This window comes from Physcomitrium patens, chromosome 21 (assembly GCF_059467195.1).
Source record: "Physcomitrium patens ecotype Gransden chromosome 21, ASM5946719v1, whole genome shotgun sequence".
Classification (NCBI taxonomy): Eukaryota; Viridiplantae; Streptophyta; class Bryopsida; order Funariales; family Funariaceae; genus Physcomitrium; species Physcomitrium patens.
The window spans coordinates 6333442-6361392 of record NC_143430.1 but is presented as its reverse complement, the minus strand read 5'-3'; the positions used below and the strand labels follow the sequence as shown (position 1 = coordinate 6361392).

The 27951-nt window shown below is 35.3% G+C and overlaps 1 long non-coding RNA gene across 3 annotated transcripts; it reads left to right on the top strand.

Annotated features, from left to right (window-relative positions):
- Positions 1 to 21734: 21734 nt before the first annotated feature.
- LOC149986736 (uncharacterized) lies at positions 21735 to 25595 on the top strand. Of its 3 annotated transcripts, none has more exons than XR_016499789.1 (4): positions 21735 to 22079; positions 22208 to 22350; positions 22901 to 22980; positions 23368 to 25595. It is a non-coding gene; the product is annotated as an uncharacterized LOC149986736 (long non-coding RNA). The 3 variants fall into 3 exon arrangements; XR_016499788.1 differs by having other exon boundaries at positions 22188 to 22350; XR_016499787.1 differs by having other exon boundaries at positions 21745 to 22079; positions 22197 to 22350.
- The last annotated feature ends 2356 nt before the right edge of the window (positions 25596 to 27951 follow it).

Genomic DNA, 27951 nt, shown 5'->3' with positions numbered 1-27951 from the left:
AAAGCAGCGTCTATGAAGCTTCTAAAAAGCTTCTCTAGAAGATATTACATAATTAACCTACTTTTATCTACTTTTACATACTTTTATCTATTCATATAGGTAATTATATGTATGTCCGTGACATTACCCCCCCTTCTAGGGACGAGTTCCACGAGGAGCGGTGATTATATATTGAGAAAATCTAATATGCGGCGAATTGTATTTGCTACATACTCTGATCTTTGTTCTCTTCGAAGATAGTTGATGGGTCCTCTTAGCCATCGATAGTGTCCCATTCTAGGGCGAGAAGACCACCCTGTTATTTGATCACTGTTGAGGCCTTCATAACTTCCTCAATCTTGTCTCTTTTATAAGAGAGGTTTTCATCTTGGTTTTGATGGATGTCGTTGATGAAAAACTTTGACTTTAGCTGATGCATTTGCTAGATTCCTGGATGGCTCCCATGTGCGCTCACTAATATCATATCCGCACCAATGAACAAGATATTCCAGCTTATTTCGGCGCCGCCTTGAGTCTAATATCTCTTCCACCTCAAATTCTTCATTATTATCTACTTCTATAGGAGGCGGTGGCATTTGTCTTCTTCCTTGTATATCCACTGTCTTATATGGTTCAAGAAGAGACACGTGGAATATAGGATGGATCTTCATTGACTCCGGTAGATGTAACCGATATGCAACTGGGTTGATCTGTTCAGAAACAGAAAAGGGGCCAAGCCTACGATAGTCCAATTTGTCACAAGGTCGAGTGGTCTTGATATTGCGACGAAGTAGCCATACCTTATCACCCACGTTGAGTTGTGGTTGCTCTTTACGATATACATCTGCATTTATCTTTTGTCGTTCTTGAGCTTTCTTCAACTGCGCCTTCATTATTGCATGTAACTTTGACAACCGATTTGCCATATCTTCTGCTGCAAGATTATCAACTTTTGAAAAATCAAAAGTATCAAGTCGTGGATGATAGCCATAATTGGCAAAGAAAGGTGTTTGTTACGTGGAGGAATATACCGTATTATTATAAGCAAACTCTGCCAATGGCAGAAGGTTTGTCCAATCATCTTGTTGGTAGTTGATGGTACACCTTAAATACTGTTCCAAGACTTGGTTTACGCGCTCTGTTTGTCCATCAGTTTGAGGATGGAAAGCTGAAGATAGCTTTATGTCCACTTTTAAAATCTTGAAAAGAGTCCTCCGAAATCTCGACACAAATTGAGTTCCCCTATCCGATATGATATCTTTAGGCAATCCATGATAGCGATAGATATTATCAATGAAAAGCTTAGCTGTTTCTTCACCTGTGATAGATTTTGTACATGGCATAAAATGTGCCATCTTGGTGAAACGATCTACTATCACAAATATAGAATCATAAGATCTTGAGTTTGGAAGATCTGTGATGAAATCCATAGAAACAGAAGACCATGGTTGTTCTGGTATAGGTAATGGCTGAAGAAGTCCGTAAGGTCGATGTCGAGGAATTTTTGATCTTGAACAAATATCACATGATTGTACAAAGTCTTTGACTGACTTCCACATTTGTGGCCACCAAAAATCTCTTGATATGAGTTCCAAAGTCTTATTATATCCAAAGTGCCCTGCTGCTGGAAAGTCATGACGTGCTTGAAGAACACGCAAACGTGCTTTTCCTTCTGGAATATATAGGCGTCCTTCAAAATATAATAGATTATTCTTGAACTCGAACTTAGAAGAATCATGAGACTTGGAAGAATTATTCTCGATATCATGAACAAGAGGGTCTGAGGACATACTGGACTGGATTTGCTTGAGAAAAGTTGAATCAACAGTCAATGTTGATTTCACTGCTCGGAGATGAAATTGCTCCGGTTTCAAGAGGACCGTTCTTTGTTGCTCAAAAGCTGCATCTCCTTCTTTTGGTGCAAAATAAGAACGTCTAGACAGGGCATCGGACAAACCTTGTTGTTTTCCTGGCCGATAAGTGATAATGAAGTCGAATCTTAACAAAGACATACTCCAACGAGCTTGACGACGATTCAACACGCGTGCTGACATGAAATACTCGAGGTTCTTGTGATCTGTATACACAATGACTGGACTAGAAGCACCTTCTAGATAATGACGCCATTCTTGAAAAGAATCCACGATTGCAAGAAGTTCTTTATCGTGGATCTCATAATTGATTTCGGCTGCTGAGAATTTTCTTGAATGAAAAGCTATCGGATGAAATTTGTCATCTGTTCCCATTTGTGATAAAACTGCACCCAAGGCAAAATCCGATGCGTCTGTTTCCATAAAAAATGCCTTGGAAAAGTCAACACAATATAAGACTGGTGCAGAGACAAACGATGTCTTCAAGGCTTCAAATGCTGCTTCCGCTTCTTGATTCCATTGGAATTTATCTTTACTAGTCAAGCGTGTAAGTGGAGCTGCAACTCGTGAGAAGTCTTTGATGAAGATCCGATAGTAATTGGCAAATCCCAAGAAACATTGGACATCTCTTACAGTCTTTGGAATCTTCCAATCCATGATTGTTTGGACTTTCTTAGAATCCATCATAAGACCATCATTTGAAATGATGTATCCTAAAAAGTCAACTTGAGTAGTGTGAAATACACACTTTTCCATCTTGGCGTACAATCCTGCATCTCTGAGTTTTTGTAATACTTGACGAACATGTATTTCATATTCTTCAACATTCTTAGAATAAATCAGGATATCGTCTAGGTAGCAGACGACAAAATTGTCTAAGAATTCACGAAATACATCATTCATGAGATGTTGAAAAGCAGCTGGTGCATTCGTGAGTCCAAAAGGCATGACATTATATTCAAAATGCCCGTACCTGGTTCGAAACGCAGTCTTCCATTCATCTCCTTCTTTGATCCGTACTAGATTATATGCTCCTCTTAGATCTATTTTTGTATAGATCTTAGCTTGATTTAACTGGTCAAGGAGTCCTGATATCAAAGGTAATGGATACCTGTTCTTGATTGTGATCTTGTTGAGTCCTCGATAGTCAACACACATTCGTAAAGATCCATCTTTTTTCTTTACGAATAGAATTGGAGCTCCTGCTGGAGATTTTGAATGGCGTATGAAATTCTTCGCTAAATTCTCGTCAATATATGTCTTGAGTTCAGCCAACTCATCTTGCGATAAACTGTAAATTGGTCCAAATGGTGGCTGAGTTCCTTCCTTGAGATCGATTGAACAATCGTATGGGCGATGCTCAGGAAGAATATCTGCATTCTTTTTCTCAAAAACGTCTTGATAATCCTGATATTGACTTGGAATGCCACTTGAAGTCTTTACGCTTTCAGAAATAGGTGCAGCATAAATAGCAAAAGTTGATCCTTCTTTTGCTGCGTGTATAAATGCTTTTGCACCTATAGGTGCGAGTTTTACTATACTAGACTCATGGTTTTTTACTTGGTTAATAGAACTGTTACTAATGCTCTGAGAAAAATCAAGTTTACGAGAAATCCAATCTATTCGAGGATTATACTTTTCTAACCATGATAAGCCTAAAATTACTGGATTAGAGGGAGATCTAATTATATTAAAAATTACGCAACTACTATGACCATTTATTACTACATCTACAGGAAGTGTTTCGTGAGTTACATCTCCAGAAGACAACGGACGACCATCTATGACTTCTACGTGTACAGGTTTAGTTTTTTGTATTAATGATATTCTATGACATCTAGCAAATTCTTCATCTAAAAAACAAGATGAGGCTCCTGAATCTACCAAGGCAGAGGCTTTGTAATTATTAGGTCCTAAACGCACATCTATTATAAAACAAGGAGATGGTTCTGAGGAGAGGATAGGACCTTTATTAGAAGTTGTACAAGATTCCAGCCGCACGGTCCCTATTGTAGCTGGACGTACTCGTTTTCCGACATACTGTCTTCTTTGACAGCCGTACTCCTCATTTTGTAGTTACGTCGCTTCTTTGGACAATGTTGAGCAGTGTGCTTAGGTTCTCCACAATATAAGCACAATCCTTCTTGTCGACGACGAGACTTTTCTTGCTCAGTAAGAGGTTTGAAACGTACTGCATCAATTTACATATCCTCTACTTCTGAAGGTATGTGTTGAGGAGACGTCGGTGTTGCCATTGAATTGTAGTAACGTTGAGGCCCACTTGTGCGACTCTCGGATCGAAATTCAAAAAGTCGATTGTCGCACTTCACAGCAAAGTCAATTGCTTGACTCAATGTTTGAGGATCAGGTAAATTAAGCATCAATTTCTTTACCTCATATTGTAATCCGTAGAGAAATTGACTCACAAGTGCGGCATCATCCCACTTGATATCAGTTGCAAGTTGTCGAAATTGCGAAGCATATAATGTTACTGATCGATTGCCTTGTCGCAAAATACGGATCTTGTTGGTTGCAACACGAATTGCATCATGTTCTCCAAACATGGATCGAAACTCCGCCAAAAAAGCCTCCAAATTATCCAATATTGGATCTCGTCGTTCAAGAAAAGATGAAAACCATGACAATGCTGAACCTGAAAGAAGTGTACCAATGAATCTTACTTGTGACCCTGGAGTTGGATAGCTCTGGGGTTGAAGTTCAATCACTAGTTGGACCTGATTGATGAATCCTCGAAACTTGGATCTGGTACCATCAAACTTCTCGGGCAAGGCAACTCTCGGTTCTCTAATACTCGAAGGGTGTTCCATTCTGGGAGAAGGGACATGGTTTGGTGCAGATGTTGAAGCAGCCCCAATCATCTCTATATCTTCACTTCCTACCATTCTTGTTGCTCCTTGTGGTGGTAAATTGAGTTGATGCATCGCAAGCATTAACTCCCTCAATTGTTCTTGCATCTGTGCCATTGCACTCTTCATTTCAACAAGCTCTGCCATAGTAGCACTTAGAAAAGAGAAGATGTCTAATAACGCTCAAAACAAATAGAATAGAGGAATTGATAACAAAGAAAATACTAAGAACAATATCAGTTTAAAAGAGGGTAATCCGCAACTTCTAATGCGCTTATGTCTTATTAAGAAAAAGGGGTAATCCACTCTTAATCAAGAAAAGACAAAGCTCTGATATTGTAAGTGTACTCTTGTCAATCTGTCAAGGACAAGAACTCGATGAAAGCTAAAGAGTAAGTGAGACTTTTCTCGAAAAGAAATAGGACAAAATAGAAATATGTATATTAAGAAAGAAACTGGAATGGCTATTGCCAAAATACAAGAAAACTAGAGACCCTTGAAACTAGACTAGAAGCAAGAAAGGAGTTGACAAGAGTGAAGAGGGCTTCACTCTTGCCTCTATATATACTATCTAACTAGAAGCCACGTGGCGATGTTCTATAAGACCTCCAATATATGTTGACTTTCTAGGCCACATGCCTTTGCTTGCAAGGCAAGTTTTCTATGGATGGACCACGTAGTTAGCTTGTTCTTTAAGCTTCCAACATGCGTGGCACATGGCTAACTTGTTGACCAAGTTTCTAACCTAAAAGTCAACTATAGACTCCTATAAAGTCAAAGCAGCGTCTATGAAGCTTCTAAAAAGCTTCTCTAGAAGATATTACATAATTAACCTACTTTTATCTACTTTTACATACTTTTATCTATTCATATAGGTAATTATATGTATGTCCGTGACATGGAGTTGGTGGAATCATTGTCTGATTATTGAATTGTTGGTACCTTTGTCAATCCCAACAATTAGTTGTTAAGTACTTTCCTCCGTAAAATGTACATTGATCCATTATTTGTGAGGGTGAAGGGTATTCCGTTACCAAATGACTATAGCCCTTATAATTACTCTACCATAAATTGGTCCTAGTATTGGTAGGCTTTTGCCTCTTCTCCTTATGCTTGGCTATATTAATGGCTATTTCCTCCATTTTCTTTGTTAAGTTCAATAACAAGGTTTCATTGGAATCTATTGGGGCTAGTATTATTGGTAACTCTGCCATAGTTAATACTTGTTGTTGATATGAAAAATAAGGAATATACACTAATATCACATTTAGTAGTATAGCTTACAATGAGGTGACATTAACTGGCCCCTGAACATTGGCACTGGAATTGACCTCTATATCTTACTTCCGTGGATAAGTACCCACTGATCCACTCCAAGTCAGATTTTGATAATTGACTTGAACTCAAATCATTGTAGCTCCCACAAATAAAAACTGATCATAATGGCATTCCTCCCAAATCTTGGCTCTATTAAAGGATGTAGCCACCGTATTGGATTGACCTTCCTTCGCAAACATTTTTAGCTCTGCTCGATGTAAACCATTGATTAGTATGGATAAAATAAATGCCTCTAGCATTTGATAATTTGGCCACTTACTAAGTATATCGGCCACCTGACCATATTACAATTCTACCGCCTCTTTTAGGATTATTTTGTGGTTTATTAATCTCTCTTAAAGGTGATCCTCATAACCAATTAGCCAAAAATGGGTTAAAAATGTATTCTTCAATGCTTCTCAATTTGAAAATTGATCCACTGGTGTCACGGACACAGAAATACACACTTGAGATCTAACAAGAAGTTCAAGAAGTATTGGTGAGAACTAGATTAATAAGATGAATACAAGAATAACACTAGAGAGGTGAGCTAGAACTCCAAGAGATGTGTTGTCGAGACTGAAGAACTCTTCAGCCTCGATTCTAATATATACTCCTATTTAGGAAGCTTCTCAAGCAACTTCTACTAATTAGGAAGCTTCTAGAAGGTTTCAGAGACTTGTTTCTAGAAGATTCTAGAAACTTGTCTCTAGAAGGTTCTAAGGACTATGTCCTTAACATCATCCCCTCCTTTGGCTTTGAAGTCTCTGAGAAGCAATGTTGTTGTTAATTAGTACCAACGCAAGAAAATGAAGATCTGTTGTATAACATCTACTATGAACTCTAACTGTTGTTCACGAGGCAAGTGGTTCATTGGCCCTTGAAGCTAACGGTAGTGGCCCACGCCTTCGACTTCTGACTAAGCATGAACTTTCGTGTCCTCATTGTGAAATTGTCATGCAAACACGCCTTCTGGCTGACCATCGTAAGTAGGCTCGAACTCAAATACAATCACCAATCATCGATTACTCGGTATCCTCCGTCATCGTCGTGGTGTAGGTAGTTCTTCATCTCGGGGTCGCCTTCGTGAGCTAGTTGGTTGAGATAATCTGACTGGCATAATATTTATCTCTTGGCTATCCATATCAGAAGACCAAACTATGGCTACTGAAAAAATTCTACTTTATCTTGGAGAAAATAACTACATCAACTACGAATTTTGGTGGTGCTCTCCCCCTTTCTTATATTCTTGGGTGAACAAGCTTCAGAAAGAAGCTATCATCGAACCGACTTAGATTTATGAGGATGTTGTTGATGAAACTCCTGTACCTTTTGTGACGCATTGGCGAGATTTTCAGTTGGCTCCCACGTTCGCTCATTAATGTCGTAGCCACACCAATGAACAAGATACTCCAACTTTTCCCACCTTCGCCGAGAATCCAGCACCTTTTCAACCTCGTATTCCTCGTGGTTCTCAATCTCAATACTATGTGGCAGACATTGCACTCTTCCAAAAAAAGACAACTTTCGATAAGGCTCCAACAGAAAAACATGAAAGACTGGATGTACCTTCATAGAAGCCGGTAATTCCAAACAGTACGCCATTGGATTGATTTGCTTCTGGATGATAAATGGTCCCAATCTTCGATAGTCGAATTTATCACATGGTCGCTTGGTCTTGACATTTCGTCGAAGAAGCCATGCTTTATCTCCAATTTTGAAAGTAGGTGCTTGATTCCGAAATCTATCTGTAGACGCCTTGTAGGATTCCTGAGCAGATTGTAATTGAAGCTTCAACGCATTTTGAAGCTCTGATAGTTGTTTTGCAAATCCTTCAACTGCTGGATCGTTAATTATTGACGAACTCAATAAATCAAGCTTCGGATGATACCCATAGTTGAAAAAGAATGGTGTGTATTGAGTCGACACATGGAGGGTATTGTTATATGCAAACTCGGCTAGCAGCAGATATGTGGTCTAATTGTCTTGCTGATAGTTGATGCTGTATCGTAAGTATTGTTCCAAGACTTGATTCACCCGTTCCGTTTGGCCGTCAGTTTGAGGATGAAAAGCCAAAAAAAGCTTGATATTCACCTTCAGTATCTCAAAGAGAGATCTCCAAAACTTTGATACAAACTAGGTTCCTCAATCTGATATGATATCATCTGGTAGTCCATGATATCGATACACATTATCGAGAAAGAGCCTTGTTGTGACTTCACTGAACGATGTCTTCTTATAAGGGACAAAGTGTGCCATCTTTGTAAGCCGATCTACCACGACAAAGATGCTGTCAAATGAGTTCGATGATGGTAGGTCCATGATGAAGTCCATGGAAATTGAAGACCATGGTCGACGTGGAATCGGCAATGGCTGTAGGAGTCGATAAGGACAATACCGAGGATTCTTGGATCTTGAAAAGATGTCACAAGAGAGGACAAAATCTTTCACATCCTTCCACATTTGAGGCCACCAAAAATCTCGAGAAATAAGCTCCAAAGTCTTGTTGAATCCAAAACGTCCCACAGCTAGAAAATCGTGGCGAGATTGAAGAACTCGAAGTTGTGCTGGTCCTTTTGGAATATATAACCGCTCTTCAAAGTATAAAAGATCTCCCTCCACCTTGAACTTGTCATCATTAGTACGCTGCTTAACATCAATGGCTACTGAATCTTCAATGGTCACAGTACGTACCTGATTCAGGAAGTCAGCATTAATTGGTACAATAGTAGTGCAAAGCTGAAATTGCTCTGGCTTCAATAATGTCGTACATTGTTAATCAAACGCTGCTTCTCCAAACTTTGGTACAAGATACGATCTCCTCGATAAGACGTCAGATAGTCCTTACTGCTTTCCAGGTTGATAAGTGATAACAAAATCGAACCTAGATAGCAACATACTCCATCAAGCTTGACGTCGATTTAGAACTCGAGCCGACATGAAATACTCCAAATTCTTATGATCTGTGTATACGGTCACTAGGTGTGTAGCACCTTCAAAAAAGTGACGCAATTCTTGGAAAAAATCCACTATAACAAGAAGTTCCTTATCGTGGATCTCATAATTGATTTCAGCAGCAGAGAACTTTCGAGAATAGAATGCAACTAGATGGAGCTTCTTGTCTTCTCCCATTTGTGAAAGTACAGCTCCCAAAGTAAAATCCGAAGCATCAGTTTCTAAATAAAAGGCCTTTGTAAAGTCTGGATGTAACAAGATTGGAGCCGTAGTAAATGCAGTCTTCAGGTCTTGAAATGCCTTCTCCGTTAGAGGTCCCCATTCTAGCTTATCCTTGCATGTCAACCGAGTGAGAGGAGCAACAACTTGAGAGTAATTCTTGATGAAGATCCGATAGAAGTTGGCAAAACCAAGAAAGCATTCTATGTCTCTAACCGTCTTCGGAACCTCCCAAGACACGATTGCTTCCACCTTCTTGGGATCCATCTTCAAGCCTTCCGTAGTCGCAACGAACTCCAGAAACTCCATCTCTATTTGATGAAATAAATACTTCTCCAACTTGGCATATAGTCCTCGCTCGCATAGTTTCTCCAAGACCAAATGAACGTGCTTTTCATACTCTTCGTCGTTTTTAGAGAATATTAAAATATCATCCAAATAGATGACAACAAAATCGTGAAGGTGCTCTTGAAAAATGTCATTCATCATATGTTGAAAGATCGCTGGAGTATTGGTAAGACCAAAGGGCATGACATTATACTCAAAATGGCCATACCTTGTACGGAACGCTGTCTTCCACTCATCTCCTTCTTTGATTCGTATGAGGTTGTAAGCTCCCCTTAGATCAATTTTTGTAAAGTTCCTTGCACGTCCAAGTTGTTCTAAGAGACCAAAAATCAAGGGTAATGGATAACGATTCTTCTTTGTTACCTTGTTGAGGCCTCGATAGTCCACGCACATCTTCAACGAGCCATCTTTCTTCTTCACAAATAAGATGGGTGCTCCAGCTGACGATTTTCAATGACGGATAAAGTTCTTGACTAGATTCTCATCGATGTACTTTCGCAACTCTGCCAACTCCATCTGCGATAGATTGTAGATTGGACCAAAAGGCAGTTGTGCTCCTTCTTGCAAGTCTATGGCACTATCATATGGTCGATGTTCTGGTAGCATGTCAGCATTCTTCTTTTGAAACACGTCTTTAAAATCCTTATATTGCTCAGTATACTTGCTGTCAAGATTTTTTCTCCGATAGTTGGAGCCGCATAAATGACAAACGGTGTGCCTTCCTTGGACGATCTTATAAACGCTCTTGCTCCAATGAATAAGGATTTTTCTATTCTTAGTTTTCTACCAGGCTTGCTCTTGGGTGGTTTTAAGGAAAAGGTCATGTTCCGCAACCTCCAATCTATGGATGGGTTATGCTTTTCCAACCAAGAAAGACCAAGAATAACAGGATTTGATGGGATTCTAATAATATTAAAAATAACATGACTACTATGGCCTTTAAACATCACTTCTATATGTTCTGATTCATGGGTGACACTACCAGACAATAAATGTCATCCATCTATGACCTCAACGTGAACAGGTTTGGATTTTTGTACTAAAGGGATCTTATGACGCTTCGTAAATTCTTCGTCTAAGAAACAAGCAGATGCTCCTGAATCTAATAATGCTAAGGTTCTCAGTTTTTGAGGGCCAATAAGCAAAAGGATTGTAAAGCAAAGGGTAGGTTGAGCGGAAAGAAAGGAACCTGGTTGTTATTGCGATATTTCACTGTCCAGCCGCACGGTTCCTATTGTCGCTGGGCATCCTCGTTTTCTTGAACAAACCCGCCCCTAGTCCTGACAATAGGTCGATTTTGCTTCTTGGGGCAGTTTCCAACTTTGTGACCTTCTTCACCACAATACAAGTATAGACCTTCCTCCATACGCCACTTTTTTTCTTCTAGGGTAAGAGATTTGACACATATTGCATCAATTTGCATGTCTTCTACCTCTGAATGTGATTTCACGCTACTTGCCGACATAGTTGGGACGTGACGAACCATATGTCATCTTCAACATTGGTCTTGGCGACATTGGAATAGACGATTATCGCACTTCACAGCTTGGCTAATAGCTTCGTTGAGCGTTTGTGGATCATGAAGAGTTAATAGCAAATCCTTCATATCATTCCTTAAACTCCAATAGAATTGACTCATCAACGCTTCTTCGTCCCAATTGATGTCGCATGCTAATTACCTAAAGTCCGATGCATAGACTGATGTAGAGTACATTTCTTGTCGTAGTGACCGGATCTTTGTTGTAGCCCATCGAACCTTGTTGTGTTCACCAAATGCTTCCGCAAACACCTCCAAAAAGGTTTCAAAGTTGTTTAATATGGACGATCGTTTCTCAAACAAAGGAGCAAACCATGATAGAGCTTGCCCTGTAAGTAAGGTTCCAACAAGCCCAACACGTGACTCCTCCATTGGATAGCGTTCGAGCTGTAAAACTGTTATCAACTTGATTTGATTGACAAATCTTCGAAACTTGGAATGCGTACCATCGAACTTATTGGGAAGGCTAACTCGGGACTCCTTATGTTGTAGAACCAATGATGCTTGTCGAACCTGAGGCAAAGTTACTTCTCCAAGTGCAGAAGTTTGAGGTTGGTGCAACCTAGATTGTGCCATCTCAGATGCTCTATCATTATGAAGCCTTGCCACAATTCCTTCAATCTCTGCAGTTCTTTGTGATAACGTAGCAAGGGCATTCATGATAGCATCCAACTTGGACTTCGAACTTTCTGTCATACTAATATCTTGGCCTTCAACCATTCTAAGAGAAGGACAGAAATGACTCTACAAGAAGATAATATTGGTTTAGAGGAGGGTACTCCGCAACCTCTAAAATGTCTTAAGATCTTTAAGAAAAGGAGTAATCCACTCTCTCCAAGAAGAATAAGACTCCAATATTGTAACAAAAGAAGTATCAGTTTAGAGGAGGATAATCCGCAACCTCTGAAATGCTAGTACACTTCCAAGCACAGGGATAATCCGCACTCTAACGAGGAAGAAACTAGCTCTGATATCTGAGGTGAGTGAAGTCTTAATAAAGTGTCACAGACTCAGAAATACAGACTCGAGATCTAACAAGAAATTCAAGAAGAACTGACAAGAACTAGATTAATCAGATGAATACAAGAACAACACTTGAGAGGTGAGCTAGAGCTCCAAGAGATGTGTTGTCGAGATTGAAGAACTCTTCAGCCTCGATTCCAATATATATTCTTATTTAGGAAGATTTTTAAGTAACTTCTACCAACTAAGAAGCTTCTAGAAGGTTTCAGAGACTTGCCTCTAAAAGGTTCTAGAAACTTGTCTCTAGAAGGTTCTAAAGACTATGTCCCTAACATCTTCTACCAACTAGGAAGCTTCTCAAGCAATTTCTATCAACTAGAAAGCTTCTAGAAGGTTCCAAAGACTTGCTTCTAGAAGGTTCTAGAAACTTGTCTCTAGAAGATTCTAAGGACTATGTCCCTAACATCTTCTACCAACTAGGAAGCTTCTCAAGTAATTTCCATCAACTAAGAAGCTTCTAAAAGGTTCCAGAGATTTGCTTCTAGAAGGTTCTAAAAACTTGTCTTTAGAAGGTTCTAAGGATTATGTCCCTAACAACTGATTGGCAGTTGTACCATTCAAACGTCGTGTCTTTTAAGATTGTTGGCAACCATTGTAACCAAATATCTTCGATTCTTCCATTATTGGCTACACATGCTGTCAAAAATTGAGACAAATGTTGATTTGGATCTGCACCTGGCAAGCCCCTAAAAGTAGGTAATGGAGCCATGTTCGTTGTGCGATTGCTCACATCATCCATTTGTACTGCTATTGGAACTACTAGACCAGTCATCGCCATTGAAGAAAATAATGTATCACTTAATCTTTTGTTAAAATAACCAACACCTTTTTCAATTGATTTTTTTGAACTTTCAAGTTTCCTCAATTTTCTATTATTATCTTCTAATAAGTTATTCAATCAAATTGGGATAAAAAAAATGGATTTTAAAATACTTTGAATTGGTCTTTATTGTCTAATAATGTATGCCACTCTACAAAACCAGTTTTGATGGAATCGGCAACTTCTGTTATTGGAAACATACCCAAAGGAGTATCCAATTCTTTTGTAATTCTTCCACTTGCAGTTAATGGCCTCACAAGAAACAGTAGTCTATTGACCTAATTCTCTGCGAGTCCTCTTGATAATTTTTCTAACAGTATATACTTCTGAAATATTAAATGTCGATCAGCTTCTGGATACACTAAGATGTACCAATAAGCATGCAATCATGGCTTAATCCAACTTTGTCGATGTTTCCTTTGTAACTTTTGTTCTTGCTCATTACGTAACAAATTTCTTGCTTGCGATCTCTCTATTCTTTCTTTCAACTGTTGTATTGTCTTTATTGCTAAGTTCTCACTCTTAATAACCATATTCTTTCATTATATTCTATTGAGTTTGCTTTCTATTTCCTATCTACTCATCTAGCAGTTAATTCCTAACACTCAATGCTATTGTCAATCTCCGGAAGCGACGCCAAAATATAATTGTTGTTTTACTTATTCTATAAATTTCTTTTAAAATAAACCTACATAGGAGGGATTCAAACGCAAGAAAAGACTAAGTACATGAGTTCTACTTGTTAAGATCATACAATTAATTGTATTTTGAATCACTGAAAATACCAAAGAATACTATAATGCTTTCCACTTCCTAATAGTATTCTACAATCACTGATAACAACAAAGATCAACTCTCGTACTATCTTAAAAGACCACTCTAAATACATAAATTTCATCCAACACCAGAAATAACAGACTTCCACTCCAAACAATTTATCTTCACACAATTTCTATAATCACAGACTTCTTCTGTCGAAACACACACAACTCTCAATAAACAATAATTATAATCTTCCATCCATTAACAATCTCCCACAAAATTTGATAATAAACTCCCAATATCTTCTCACAATAATCTAACTACACAATACTCCAATTACATAATCAATAACTCATAAATCAATCTTTGATTTATTCCACAGATTCACTTTATAGTATTCAGAAACTATCCATTACTCTTCACTAACAAAGAAACAAAGAAGTAGCACAAAGCTTACCCCGGCTCATGACTATCACAGTCTCGCCTTCAGACTAAGTTCTACAACTCCTATATACCTACTCCCTATTCCAAGTTTCTAATTGTAATCCAGTAATTAACCACTTTTAATAACTAAATTAACCATCCGTCCTCCGAAATTGACTATTCTATTTACTATTAGTCTATTTTATCAATATCTTATAGAAACAAACTAATATCTATTTTACATAGTATATATTAGAGTCAAGGTTGAAAAAATCCTTAGTCTTGACAATACATCTCTTAGAGCTCTAATTCACCTCTCTTGGTATTAATCTTGTACTCATTGGTTTAATCAAGTTTTTATTAACTTTTTTTATTGAAACTCTTCTATTTAATTTCTTATTTCCATGAATCTTTAAATAATCCTTAATAACTCTAATCAAATTTTAACTATTCCAAAATAAATTTAAAAGAAGTTACAAAAGAAACACAAAAAAAGCCATAAATTAATATCAAAAAAAAAAACTAAGAAATCTTAAAAAAATATAAAAATAAAATTTTAAAGAAATAATGATAATCTTTTAAAATAATATAATTAAAAATATTTAAAAAAATAATATATAATTCTAAATAAACTTAAAATAGAAATTCTTAATAAATCTAAAAAAATCCTAATCAAAATTTAATTTAATCCTAATTAAAAACTTAATAAATTTGAACCAAATCTTAGGTCAAATCCTGATGAAATTTTAATAAAATCCTAATGAAAGCCTAAATTGTAACCAAATTCTAAATCCTAGATCAATCTTAATAAAATCCTAGTAAAATCCTAAATTCTAATTAAATTCTAAACAATTCCAAAATAAATTTAAATAAATTTTAATCAAATATTGTAGCTATTTGAAACCTCAATAAATATTAATTGAATCATTGATCTAAATTTAAATATTAATTAGGTTTACAACCTCTAAGCAATTAAAAAACATAAAAAAATTTGAGAATAATTGGACCTACTAACTTCAAGAAAAGCTTTCAAAACCTCTAAATTATTAGCTGCTTTCCTTCTCCAATTTGAATGTTGATCTTTAAACAAAGATTTTTCCTTGCTGAATTTTTCAATTTCTCCAAAATATAGATTATGTATAGATATTTAAGTCTAAATGGCTTTTACTAATTTTTACTTTAATTAAATTAATAAATATTGTCAAATTGTGAAATCCCTTGTTGATCCTAAATCTCAATTATCCAAGACTATTATCCACAAAAACTCTTGTGCTCTTCAATCTAACTTTTTGATAGATTTCAAATTTCTTACACACATTTATAACAACCACAACAACAAACTACTAAATAATTACTTATAAATATGCTACAAAACTTATAAAATCTAAATCCACAAAGTACATATTTAACTTTAAAAATCCTTCAAAACTTCAATATTAATCTAAATAATATGAAATTAATTTTTAATTTTTTAGTTAGTTTGCTTTCTAATCCTGCTCTTTGATTGAAAAAAGAATTCTAAAAATGATATATGTGTTTGATTTTGTGCTTTAAGATCTGATTTCAATCCTAATTGGCAACCGGTCCTCTTCAAGTATCAATCTTTATTTTCTTGAAGTAATTTTTACTAAAATCAATTCCTAATTTCTTTTATATATATACTTATATTATTTATTTTTCTAATCTATCTTGTTTTTATCTTACTTATGCTATAAGATTTTACTACCTTCTAATCTTTTATATATATTTTTTTATTATATCCTTTTAATAAGATTCTTCTATAATATTTTTTTTTCTTTCACATAATAGATGTATTATTACATAACAAAGTGCACCATATGGTTAATTTGTAACACAAGCTATCAATACAAACAACATGTGGCTAACTTATTGGCAAAGTATTCAACCTACCAATCACCTTTAGATACATATAAAGGTGAAAATGTGTCTATGAAGTTTTTAGGAAGCTTTTCTATAATATATTATTAAATTAATTTACTATTATTTATTTTTATCTATTTATATTATTTAAGTAATTATAAGAATAAATTGTTGAAGATTAATAAGATCTTTCATAGTTTCCACTACATAGAATTAAACCATAGTAAATTGCTAATAGCCAAAAGATAATAAAAAATTAAAAGATATTATTATAGTAGCAGTTAGGTTAAAAAGAATCTAAGATTTAGTTAGATATAGAAAAGAAAGGTAAAAAAAATTATAGATGAAGTTCATCTATAATTAATGTAAATTCTAGCTATAACTAAAGAGAGTTTGAAGTGAGAGTTATCTTACTCTATACTTCACTATATAAGGAACCTTGCTGATAGTATATTTTGTAACTTCTAACTTCTCTTTCTTCAATAGCTTATGGATCTACTCACATTTTCTTGTGATTTTTGAAGTTATATGAAGTCTTTATTGTTGTATGGAGTAGATCATGTTGTTTTTACTGGTATTAGGATTTAGAATCTCCTAACTTTCAAATTCAAATCTAGATGTAGATCTTGATTCGCTCTTACTTCTTATTAAGAGTATTTTAAACTTGGGATATACTTTATATCTTAAGATAATATTATAGAAAACTTATAATGTATTTTCTTACTAAATTAGATCTTTGAAGGACTAACTTTGTAGTTTAATGTGTTGAAGAAAGTTAAGGTACTTAAAGAACCTTTTATGTTACTTAGAAAACAAATTGTGAGCATAAAAGTGATATAAGAGTTGCAAATCTGGTTTGAGATGCTTCAATAATTCATTGAACTTGTAGAAAGTTCTAGAAGTGAAGTTGAGAGTGTTTGAGAGTGAAAACACTAGTTTATTCACAAAAAAGGCATTTTGAGATTTTAAGGCAGAAATACCTTCTTACTAATTTTGAGAGCTTTAGGACTATTTCTCTTGATCTTTTTAGATACATCTCTCCTTTAGATATGGCTTTAAATAAGAATGAAGGCTTGAGAATAATTAAAAAATTTAGAGGTGAAAATTTCTACCATTGGAAGGTCTAAATGGAGCTTTTGTTGGCTTCTTTGGACTTATGAGATATTATAGATGAAAGTGAAGAGCCTCCAAGCATGTATGCTGATACAAAAGAGAAGAAGGACTTCAAACATCATGAAAAGAAGGCCTTTGAATTGAATGCATATAATATTGATGAAGTCAACTTCTCCCACATTATCTCTTACAAAAGACCAATAGAAGCATAGAAGACTGTAATATTTATAATAACAAGAATTTATTCAACATCATTTATATAAAGAAGAAGTTCTTCATATGTTAAATGGAAGAAGGTAAAGACCTCATGGCAAACATCAACAAAGTGAAGGTACTTGCAAATCAACTCGCAATTGTTGACAAGCCCTTAGAAAAGACAAATATTGTCATAACTCTATTCATGAGCTTGTCGAAATCCTACAACTATCTCATTGTGGCTTTGAAATCCATCAAGATGAAAGAACTCACAATGGACTATGTGACAACAAGATTTAGCCATAAAATAACCAAGGAGAAAGAAAAAGAGCCTCAAAGTGAAGATTCAATACTCTACTCATGACAAGGCAAAGGCAACTATTGAAACCAATGAGGTAATATCAAAACTTCCTTCATTTGTGGTAAAGTAGGACATTCTGCTTGAAATTACTACCAAAGCAAAAAGATAGAAAATGAGAATGCAAATAGTATGCAAGATGGATTTGGAAGATAAGATTATGCATTCATAGCAACAAACAAGACTTTTATGGCTTCCATATGAAGATAAATTGTAGATTTAGGTTGTTCCAAGTATATGACATCTTATAAGTATTTATTTGATATTTATGATGCTATATCAGCATCAAATGTGATTTTGGCATATAGTGGCAGATGTAAAGCTATTGGAATTGATTTATTATAGTAGAGGTAGTTGTGAATGGATAAATTAATAGGATTAAATTTAAAAACGTCTTCTATATATCTTAGAAGAAGCAAAACCTATTTTCAGTAAGTAAACTTATAATAAAAGGTTTTATGGTTCAATTCAACATGAATGGATGTTTTTTTAAAATATTGTGTAGAAATATGGTTGCTAAAGGCTCTTGAGGGAAATTTATACTATCTTAAATATAAGAAGGTCAACAAAGTGGAAGTAGCTGTATTTCTTGAATTTACATCAAACTAAGACAAGTTTAATATATGGCATCATTATTTTTTTAATTTGAATGTGAAGAGTATGACAGAGCTTAAGTCTATGGTAAGTAACTTAGACCTTAGCAAAAAAGCCAAAATACAATACAACTTACATATAAAGGATGCATATAAGGCAAATAATAAAGGGCCTCATTTCTAAGTGGTGTAACAACACATACTACAAAGTCATTGAGAATTGTCCATTTTGATATATGTGGAACTATGAAGAACACAAGTATTAAAAGAGCAAGGTATTTTCTCATTTTCATTGATGATTTTTCAAAAAAGATTTGGATTTACATACTTAAAGTAAAGAGTGAATGCTTTTAGAAATTTAAGGAGTTTAAAGTATTTATTGAGAAACAAAGTGAGTGCAAGATTAAGATGTTATATACAGACAATAGAAGTGAGCATATGTTTAAGCAATTTGATGTTTATTTGAAGAATGAAGGAATTTTTAGACAAACAACAAATCCATATACTCTACAATAAAATGATGTTGCTGAAAGGATAAATGATACTATTGTAGAGATGGCAAGAAGTATATTTCATGCTCAAAATCTTGGTTATGAGTTCTGGAAAAAAGCTATAGTGAATATAGTATATACAAGGAATAGATGTTCAATAAATGCTCTTGCATCAATGACACCATAAGAAGCTTGGAGTAGAAGACAACCTTGTATTTTATACACAAAGACCTTTCAATATATTGCATATACAAAGACATTAGATTGTATGAGGTCCAAACTTGATAAAAAAAGGCACAAAGTGTATTTTCTTAGGATATTGTGAAGGTACTAAGGTATGTAGGCTAATATACCAAAAAGATTATCAAAAGATTTTAGATGGCCGCTAGGTTAAGAAGAATCTGGTATTTAGTTGGATGTAGAAAAGAAAGATAAAAATAATTGTTGATGAAGTTCATCTACAATCAATGTAAACTCTAACTATAAAAAAAGAGTGTTGGAAGTGAAAGTTATCTTACTCCATGCTACACTTTTTGTGCAACCTTGCTGATGCTAAATGTTGTAGTTTCTAACATCTCTTTTTTCAATATGAATATATATATCTATGATACCAATTTGACAACATATTTCTAGCAATATATTCCAACAAAGCATTTTTAATAGCATTATAGTCTTATGCTAATTATAGGTAGGTTGCAAGTAGAGTAAGAATTATAGATATAGTTTCTTAAAGCTTGAAGGTCCTCTTGTTATTCTTCTTAATTTCTAATGTTGCTGCTAATAAGAAATATCAAAAGAAAAGAAATTACTTAAGTTAAGCCCATAAGAGATTCAACTCCTCAAAAGGCTAAATTCACAATTTTTTTTTTTTAAAGGTGATAAAAAGACCATATTTTATATAACAATTTCATACATACATTGAACTTTCAAAAAACAACTCAAGAGTACCATGCTTTGTAACCATGTAATAAATTATTACAAAGAATATTAGTAAAATAGAAATTTGATAAAACAAGTTCAAATAAATTTATTGCCTAATCACAGAGGATTTTAAAAAATTAATTTCTTAAAATAGATATTTCTCTTGAGTTCTATATAGAATAAATCTATGATCTAATAATAAAGACTTTTTAGTTTAAATATACTAAAACTTAATCCAAATATTGGCATGTGGATATTTGATTTGTTAAGCCATATGATAGCTTAGTAGGCTATGATACTTTTAATAGAGAATCAATGGTTTGTTAATTAATATTCATAATATATGGCTAATTATCAATTATCTACACAATATCTAATAGGAATTAATAATATATTTAAATATTTTTTTAACAATTTATAATGAATTATTTTTAAATAAAATATTCTTTAAAGCTTATATATGAAATAATATGTCAAATAAAATAAAGACTATATATATATATTTATTTATTTAAAAATATTCATTCAAAAATATATAAAATATATGTATATAAAATAATATTTCATAGTATTAAAAATAATACAAAAAAATTTAATGATAGATATAATATTGTTGAAAAAATCAATATGCTTCTCTCATAGATCATGAAAAAAAACCTTTACGCTTCTTTAGTAATATAAACAATATACCATGGAGAATATCATCTAAGTATAATGAAAAAGTAAATAAAAAAATAAAATATTTTTACTTTTTATTTTATAATTTATTTTTTTATATAGAATAATTAATCATTTTTTAAAAAATTTAGATTTAATTTGAAAAATCTAAAATCTATAATTATAATATTCACTTCTTTTAATAGTTTATCTTTTCTAATACTTAAAGAATATCTCAAAAAAAACTTGTTTATTTTAAATATTATTTATTGTAATTCTATACTCCCAATTATTCAAAAATTCACAATCTTGTCTTTGAATATCTAACAAATTCACCAAATTTGTCATTGTCTCTACTCATTTCTTGTAGTTTATCTTAGTAATATTAATGATTACTTTTCTTACTTACATACCTTCTAAATTAGCTCAAATAGATCTTAAAATATTATAAATAAATATCTTTATATATATATATATATATATATATATATTTGATTCTACAAAAATATACAACTACTTTCATAATGCTAAGAAAATTTAGAAAATTTTCTATTGGCTTCACTTATTTTGCCTAATTAAGTTCATCAACAACAAGGATCATTTAAAAAAAAATACTTAATGTGCATGTAGAAATACAATCAAAATAGGTCATTAAGTATTTTAAATATTGAATACTTAATGTGCATATACCGATAGAAAGGCTTTTTTATTTCTTTTGATATTCATTTCAATTATGACCTATATAATAAATATTTGTTAAAATTTGGATTTAATTTATTCAATTTTTAAGTGTATATGTTTGTTTGTGTATATGTACATGTACACACATACATAAATCTATACAAAGAAGTTGATATTAGTTAAATAGTCAATACAATCAAAATTTCAAATATTTAGCCATTTCATGGATTTTACTATCTTTACATCCAACCAAGTATTGAAGAAACATTAAGAAACCATGCATCCTCAAGAGACCAATGCTCACAATCAAGCATGGGTGATCGCAAGCAATGACTTAAAGTATGGTCTTAGGTGTTGCCAACAGTAGGTCCAACGGCCTACTGGGCTGTCTTGGTCTCAGTACAAGTTCCACTGTGTCTCAATCATTTGCCTTGGTAGAATGGACCATTTGCTTGATAGCATATTATAGAAACAACTTTATCCTAAAGGAACTGGGGCTTGGAGTGGAGCCTCAGCAAAGCTACTATGGAGTAGGTAGGTGTTGCTGGGCCCAGCTTCTATCAGCCATATGATGGGGTAGTTGGTAGAAACCACTTTTCTTAGAGAGGGAGGGAAGCACCAACATTAGTGCTGGTGCAGGAAGCACTAACATTGCCCACCTTTTCAGCATGGAAAGAGGCCTTAATGGCAAGCACAACTTTGCCTAGAGCGCAGGCCCAGGCTTCGATGATGATTGATGCCGGAATTAATGCCTTCTCTCCTCTTGTACGTGGAAAATCTCAAACACAATCCGAGTTTGATGCCTCCATGCACCAATTTTCTCGTACTCTTCAGCACCACTATCATCCTCCTCACGCTCATGCATTATTTGCTGCTTTCTCCGGCATCTTAAATGCACGCCACGGATTGAAGATTGCGACGAAGACGATGATGAGGTTGAAGAAGAAGCAGAAGTGAAATCATACTTGAAAACCCAGCTTCGTGAAAACCAAAACCCATCATCCAACCAAGACATGACTCCTGCACAAGGTTTGTGCGGGACTTCTGTTTCGCGTGGAGCTGAGTGAGGTGTGTGCAAGCCATCGAGCTCTTTCAGTTCCTATGTATGTGGAGGGGTTTTCTCTCAGCGCCCAGTGTCAAGTTTTGTGTGGGTGTACTCCTGACTGAGAGACTTAGACTGTGTAGGTTGGCTCTAGTGTCACGGCTTGTGTGCGCAGCGGTGATTCCGCATTGACCATCTGCTGAGAGGAGAACTTGGAAACCTTTCCTGTTGGTCACACATGGCAACTCAAGGCTATCTCTGCGAATTGAAAATTCGAGATACTTATCATCATGGAAGGTATGTGACGCGTCCCTTTGCCCACCTCGCTCTTGTTGCCGCCTTGACGTGCGGGTAATAAGGCTCTTGCTTGAATGGCAATGCTCCGTCGTCACCACGGCTGCTTGGAGTGCACCGGCCGTCCTTGTGATTTTTTCTTTGAAGAGAGGCAGCAGTTTGCCATGCATTTCTCAGGAAGGGGAGCTTTACGTGTTTTGTTGTGAAACAAAGGACGATTCTAAATTTGAGCCGAAGGTGTGGATATTTTGGCTAGAAAATAGATCAGGGGAGAATCTGAGAGAAGGAATTGAGGAGTTGTTTTTTTTTTTGAAATTACATTTCATTGGATCGACGTCGAAATAGTTGATGGGACAAGTATGTTTCAGAATTATTGTTGCCAATCTGGATTTTATGCACGTTTTTTTTAGTCTTGTGGTTCCTTGGAGATGGCATAAATCTTAGCAACCAAGTTTGAGCTCCCAACCTATCAAATTTCTTACGTTTTTTGAAACATGATAGTTTATATTATTATTATTATTCTTATTTCTTTTGTTGTACTAATCCTCTCCAGCTTGCACCAATCCCTCACCACCTCCAAGGTGCCATCGAGTTGTGGGGGACAAAACAGATTAATACATTGCGTTTCATCTGGTAACTCTCTGCCTTCTTTGTTCACTTTCTTGCATCAAGGAAGCCGGATTGCGGAGATATTCTAGCATTTTGGAACGCGGGAGTGTTGCTGTATCTGCACTTCTGCTGATGCCTACATTCAACTTGTGACAGAAGCTGCTGATGCTCCATGCATTTTTGTTCCTTACAAAAAAGCTATCTCATATATGCATCTACCTTGACCATGCTAGATATCGCTCACTCATTTAGCTTCATTACTAGGTTCTAAGACCAGTCACTTTACACCCACTAAACTACTATTCAACAAATATTTTCTTCATGGAACAAGGTATCACAACCTTAACTACTTGACAAATGACCCTTCTGTTTTGTAGGGTGTGACTAAAAATTTGATAGTGATTTGAACAGCCATTGATTCCTGCACCAGCACTAATACAACTGAATTGGAATCGGAAGATGTCACTTGCAACACTTCGCAGAGCTAGGCATCTCTCAAGTTCACCTAGGCTCCTTTCTCTGGATAATCAAGGAGCTGTTAAACTCGATAAGAGCCTGGATTTCTATGGACGAATCGAACACATCCATCGCGATTCAATTCTGTCATGAACAGAAAGACAATGGCCCTATCCTTTTTTCTTGGGTCAATACGGACGCTCTACATACAATGATTCCTCTGATGAGGATTGACATTCTTGCCCTTCACCATTCTTGTGCGTGTGGCTAGATTTCCTCTATCCTTGAAAATGAAACCATCCAAATCTTCCCGGTGCGCAACGCTGGTCAAGTACATCGGTGCGTCAGTTGGATCCACGCCAGTGTGAATATAACAGCACACTAGAGACCCTGAGGCAATGCCAAGGCACTGAAACTGCTGTACAAGAAGTCCTTGGTGAATACCACATGAATTTCAAACAGAATGAACAGGAAAAAGATCGGAAGAAGAAAAAAGGGCAATAAAAGATAAGTGGGCGGATAGTTCTCAAATGTGATTTGGTCTGACCAAATGAGAAGCAACATGCTGAGACCAGAATCATCTCAGCATGCTCAACATTATAAATTAGAAAGCCACTTGTAAGTGGCCTAAAAATTAAACATTCATTTAGGCCTAATTGATCACATTACGGGGTACAGTTCACTTACTCGTGGAGGATTCCTTGCAAGTTTAGGGTCAGGATACTTTGATTCTATACCGCAGAAGAGGGTGTCATCCGGGCACGGAGTTGGAAGGGCCGAAGGACAGTGCCTGTAAATAAGCACCCAAGTCCAAGTTTATCGCCTTGACCAAAGGATATAAAGAACTACGTGGCAATGTACAAGTTCTCTCTCCAACAGTTCAAGACAGCTCAAACTGATTACTGACTACCGTAAATCTCCTCCCTTAATCGTCACCCTAAGCACTAAAGTCGACTCATCTGTAATAGGAATCAAAACTATGGCCAACACACTGACTTCAGACACCGTCTTCGGCATCCTGGTTACTAGGTACTCTTTCCGTATCACTTAGTTGCAACTCCCTATGCCAATCATCGTCATTCTTGCAGCCAGTGGCACTACGCCAGCACAAAAAAAAATCCATTTTATTGAAACTGGCAACTTCTTGAGTCCCTCCATGCCCAACAGCAGCACCAAGAATCTGGACACACCCTCGTCCCCGATCAAAAGACGTTTCTGGCTTTGTCAAGGTGACCTCGACACCGTCTTCCAAGACACCTTCCTGTGCAACAATGAAGCTTTTAACTTCTCCTGAATACGAGGGCACTCGCCAGCTCGTCCGCTGTAAGGGAGATTTGTAAATAGATGTGGGCCTTTATCAGAAGCAATGTTGGATTGTTTGTGTTAACAACCTCCTGATACTGCTTCTCTAACTCCTCCAGTGTTGCATTTTCATGAGGACTTTTCATGGTTGTATCTAGAGTTGAGACGTTACTAAGGAAGAGACGTTCTTATATGGTTCGAAATATGTCCCCATATTTACAAAGTAACGGACATATCAAATATATCTTTCTGAGATCCTTGGAACATATCATGAGTTCCAGGGCGCCGTTCCACAACAGGGCTTTTATTTTTCATTTTTGCTGCTGCACCCTGTGCCATCGTGGGTGGCAGATCCGAGACAGTCGTAGGTGAATTACTTCTCACCTCAGGGTCACTCAGTGATTGAGAAGCATCTTGAACAGAATTCTGAACAGGTGTGTCTGCGACCACTGTTTCTTTAAACTTCAACAACATTGTTAATATGTATAAAGAAGACAGGATTGTTCGGGTTCGGGTCCATAAGCTCAAATACCAAAGCGTCTCCCTCTTCGAAATGATGAGACTGCAAAAATGCTCTAAATCCTTTCAAGCATGCACTCTTCTTTCGGTTCCCAGCCCAACGAGCTGATGCTTTCTGGCCTGCAGAATCCCATAGTCACCCGAACAAGATTTTTCGGAAGCTTTTTCCTGGAAAATGCACTCGGAATTGACTGCAAAAATAGGATTTCAAGATTTAGCATTTCACTGAATTAGTTCTTATCAGCATTAGGATGTCAGGAATGTATTGATTGGTAGTTAAAGCTCTTAGTATCTCCACTGTAACTTACAATATTGATTTAGTACTTCGCTTCGCAAAGTTACTAAAAGCTACAATTCAACCATCTCCGACTGCATGGTTGATCATCGCACGATCGGCAATAAATAAGTGAATAAACCTGAAGGACACCTCAAACAAGAATAGTACTGTAATGCACACTAAAATGCACCTTAAATGCATGCACAGCTGACTGATGACAAGGGATGAAGGTTGAGAACCTAAGACTTACCACAGTGAAGTGAGCGTACACACTTGACTTCGTTAAAAACCACCACTACACTGGGATTTGTTGCATTCAGAGCCGCTGCAGCCAGTTCAGCATTCTTCCTCTCTTCCATACTTACAGGACGTCGTCGAGATCGTAGAGATTGCATATCTGAATATGTATAACTCTTCCTATACAATACTCTTGAAGCTTCGTAATTATGTTGGTATCTAAGAAATCCTATCCAGTAGTCTAAGACACATCTGAATCCTGGCGCTATTTCTTCGTCATAGCAGCTCCACACCATAAATTTGCCATTAAATTTAGCATAAAGCAGCAACAGAAGAATAATCACTTTTGTGCTGAGCTGTACCAGATAAAGAGAATGACATTACTACTGAATAGCAGTGAGGTAAATGCAGTATCTACTATGCATTTCCATTGGTTGTACCCTGACAATATCATCTAATTCAACTCTCAAAGAAGAAGTGTTTCAAAAAGGAGAATACAAAACTCAATGTGTTTTCAGTAAAATTTCAAGACATGATATCCCAGAAAGATCCAAAATGACCAGAATTTTACTTGTAATTGAGAATCCATTGAACACTTGAAAAGGTTTGAGAGGATCTATAACATGTGGGTTTGGAGTCCAAAACTCAACCTTTAATGGCAACCGAGGTAGGCAATGTTGAATTTCCCATTTGTCTTGCTATTTGATAATTTGTTTGCTCTTGTCATGTGGCATAGAAACTTGTTCATAGTAAAATGATTATTCTATTTTCCCAAACAAATTAGGAGGTATAATTCTTTACACATAGCTCCTATATTGGTTTGACAAATGATCTTATTTATCAATATCAAAATTTTGCTTATTTGAAGAGGTGTGGCTTAATTGTCAAATAGTACCTTATGGTTTATACTATAAATTGGGACTTGTGCAGCAAATTAGGGAAGTTCTACATAGAAATATCTTTCCCTTGTTTTGGCTCATTTGTGTTTGCAATATGAATAAATGTTCATTTTATAACATAGTATTAAATTTATGGATGAAAATTATTGAATGGAAAATTTAGATGACTTTTTAGATGAAAAACTTATGTAAAAGATAATTATATCACTCAAAAAGATAAAACATCAAATTACTACTATTAGTTTTGATTTCTAATGGAGCTGATCTCTTGCTACTACTGATTTTGAAGAAGTGTTGTTTTGTTTCATCATAATGTCAAAGACATGAATTTCAAAGAAAAAAAATCTCAATACACTCTTATGTCACTCAAAAAGACTAGACAACTATTCAAAGATGGTAATATATTGAACTAAAGTGGCTAGTGCCAAAGATAAGAAGATTAAAAAGTCTTAAAAGAAGACTAAGGATTGGAAAGGCAACGACAAGAATGAAGAATGCTTCATCTTTGTTTTCATATATACTATTCAATTAGGAGCTATGTAGCAACATCTTATAAGATTTCCAACACATGTTCAATTTTCAAGACATATGTCTTAACTTGTAAGATTAGTTTTTTATATGTGCACCACATTGTAAGCTTGTACTAAAACTATCCACACACGCAACATATGACTAACTTGTTAGCTAAGTTTCTAACCTACCGATCAGCTATGAACATGTATAAAATCAAATATATATCTATTAAGCTTCTAAAAAGCTATGCCACAAGATAATATTAAATCTATCTATATTTATTTTCTATCTAATATTTCTTATCTAATTGAATATGTATGTCTGTGATATTATCTTTCTTTCTAAGGACAAGTTTTACAAGAAACAATCATTATATGTTGAAAAAGTCCAAGATCCTATGAATTGTATTTATCACATACTTTGATTGTTGTTCCTTTTTTAAGGTGGTTGATAGATCCTCTCAACCATTGATAATATTCCATTCTAAGGTGAAAAGACTATCTTGTATCAAGAACAAGAACTCGATGAAAGCAAATAAATAAATGAAACTTTCTTAAAGAAATATGACAAATTAAATATAAATAAGTATGTATATTAAAAAAAAAATCGGAATGTTTATTTCCAAAGGACAAGAAAACTATAAATTCTTGAAATCATACTAGAAATAAGAAAAGAATTAACAAGAATGAAGAAAGCTTCATTCTTACCTTTATATATATTATCTACTTAAGAGCTACATGGTGCTATTCTATAGGACCTCCAAAATATATTGACTTTGCATAACATGTATCT